General features: G+C 44.6%; 1 protein-coding gene across 3 annotated transcripts in view; it reads right to left on the bottom strand.

Moving 5' to 3' along the window:
• zbtb20 (zinc finger and BTB domain containing 20) overlaps window positions 1-2,500 on the bottom strand; it is a 70,750-nt gene that overhangs the window by 7,304 nt on the left and 60,946 nt on the right. The gene's annotated exons all lie outside the window — the stretch shown is intronic.

Raw genomic sequence — 2,500 nt, 5'->3', positions numbered from 1 at the left:
GAACTACTAAATAATCTGGTTTCAGAAGTGGACACGCAACTGAAACCGACTTACTCTCAGTAACTGAAGCTTTTAGGACTAAAAGAATGAAGGGACAATCCTTAGTCCTCACCCTACTAGATCTGTCTGCAGCCTTCAACACAGTCAACCACAAGATACTCCTTAGGATACTCACACTGGTGTTGTCCACTTATGGTTCAATTCCTACCTTCCTGGACACACTTTCAGTGTCATGGCAAGGAAAACGGTCTTCAGCTCACACCCTCTCCACAGGTGTACCTCAAGGATCAGTGCTGGGGCCCCTTCTGTTCGCAATGTACACCTACTACCCAGGGCAAGTCATTCAAACACATTCTCCTATCACTGCCATTCAAGCCAGATGACTCCATGGTTTCGGCACGCATCTCTGCCTGCCTCTCCGACCTGTCAACATGGATGAAGGATCACCACCTACAGCTGAACCTGTCCAAGACAGAACTCCTGGTGATCCCAGATAAAGAATCAATCTGTCACAACATCAACCTCAAGATGGGCTCTGCCACCCCAAAAAAGTCTCCAAAAACCTTGCCGCCATGATTGATGATGAGCTGTCATTCTCCAACCACATCAAGTCGTGCGGACCTGCCGCTTTGATATAGCCTCGCGACGCCATCCTCTGTACTCCACCCAAAGATTTTGGCTCCGCACATCGTCTGGCAAAAGCCTCGAGCTCGATTCTCTCAGTGTTTCGCCAATCAGCAAACAGTTGAGAGTGGTGACGTAGAACTCACCCGCGAGCTCCGTTACTGATTGGTTAAGGTAACTATATTCACGCTTTCGTTTTGTTATTTGTATGCTTTTGTGACGCTATAACGTAACAGGCATGCTAATAAAGCACAATATGGGTTTTAATTTGATTTTGGAACTTCAATTAATTTAAATGATAGAGTAAGATCAGACCATCTCCCATCGTCCACGGAGACGGATTCCTCATGGCTTTTGCCAGACTGATTGACGGAGTCAACAGTTGGCTATTCACCCAGGCTAGCTTTGACATGTCCCACCTGCGGAAAATCAGACCCTTTCTGACCGAATATGCCATGTAACGACTGGTTCAGGCCTCTGAATATGCCATGCAACGACTGGTTCAGGCCTCTGTAATTGTCCCGACTACTGCAACTCCCTCCTGGCAGGTATACCACTGCAGATGGTCCAGAAGGAAGCAGCACGGTTGGTGTTCATTCAACCCAAAAGGACCCATGTTAATCTCCTCTATTTATTGAGTTGCACTGGCTACCGATCAGTGCCCGGATCAAGCACAGGGCCTTGACCTACAAAACCACAGCAGGAATTGCTCCACCTTATCTGAAGGACATACTAAAGCCTTATGTTTCTGGAAGACAACTTCGCTCCTCCAGCACAAGCCATCTGGCTCTGCCTCCTGCTTCACGTTCCCAGTGAACTGTTCCTCGTTGTTCCGTGGGGGGGGGGTCTCCCAGAAGCAGCAAGAATAGGGACATCTCTTTCAGCCTACAGGAAGCAAGTAAAGACTCTTCTCCTTCGTGACTGTCTACTACACTAATGCTTGAGCTGCCGGTCGACTCTTTGACATGATAAGTATGTGTATGTGAGTACTGTATACAATGCAGTGGGTGAAGCCCAAGACAAATTTCCCCATGAGGACAATAAAGTACACTCTGACTCTGATGTTTGTGTGTGTACTCTACTTCATTTTTAAGTGCATCTTTAACCCATCCTGTCCTGGAGCGACATATATGCTGCATTAAGATTCTTGATATTTAAGTTGATTTATTAAAAATGTTAGTTAGTATGGTATGTTAGAGTTGAATGAACACATGCTAGTGCAGAATGAAGGTTCTAGCTTTTAAATGCAGCTTAATGTCATGTTTTTATGTGCTTCGGAGGCTGAGATATTTAGGTTTTAATAGGGAGAGGGCACCTTTTCCCAACAAGGGCTTAGGCTAAAATGGGTTTAAGTGCATATGCACTTTTCTGTGCTCTTCGTATCTGCTAGTGATGTTGGCTATGACGTTGTGTATGTTTTGTTTTTGTGTATGTACGTATGTAAGCTGTCAGAGAACTTAATTTCCCTTACTAAAAGTACTCTACTCTACTCTATTCTACTCTACTCTACCCTACTCTAGACTACTCTCCTCTACTCTACTCTACTCTAGACTACTCTAGACTACTCTACTCTAGTCTACTCTCCTCTACTCTCTCCTACTCTACTCTACTCTACTCTACTCTAGACTACTCTACTCTACTCTACTCTACTCTACTCTACTCTAGACTACTCTACTCTACTCTACTCTACTCTACTCTACTCTACTCTACTCTACTCTACTCTACTCTAGACTACTCTACTCTACTCTACTCTACTCTAGACTACTCTACTCTATTCTACTCTACTCTACTCTACTCTAGACTACTCTACTCTAGACTACTCTACTCTACTCTACTCTACTCTACTCTACTCTACTCTACTACTCTACACTACTCT

This window comes from Engraulis encrasicolus, chromosome 7 (assembly GCF_034702125.1).
Source record: "Engraulis encrasicolus isolate BLACKSEA-1 chromosome 7, IST_EnEncr_1.0, whole genome shotgun sequence".
In the NCBI taxonomy this organism is placed as follows: domain Eukaryota; kingdom Metazoa; phylum Chordata; class Actinopteri; order Clupeiformes; family Engraulidae; genus Engraulis; species Engraulis encrasicolus.
Note: the sequence above shows the minus strand (reverse complement) of the source record. Positions and strands in the feature narration are given on the sequence as shown.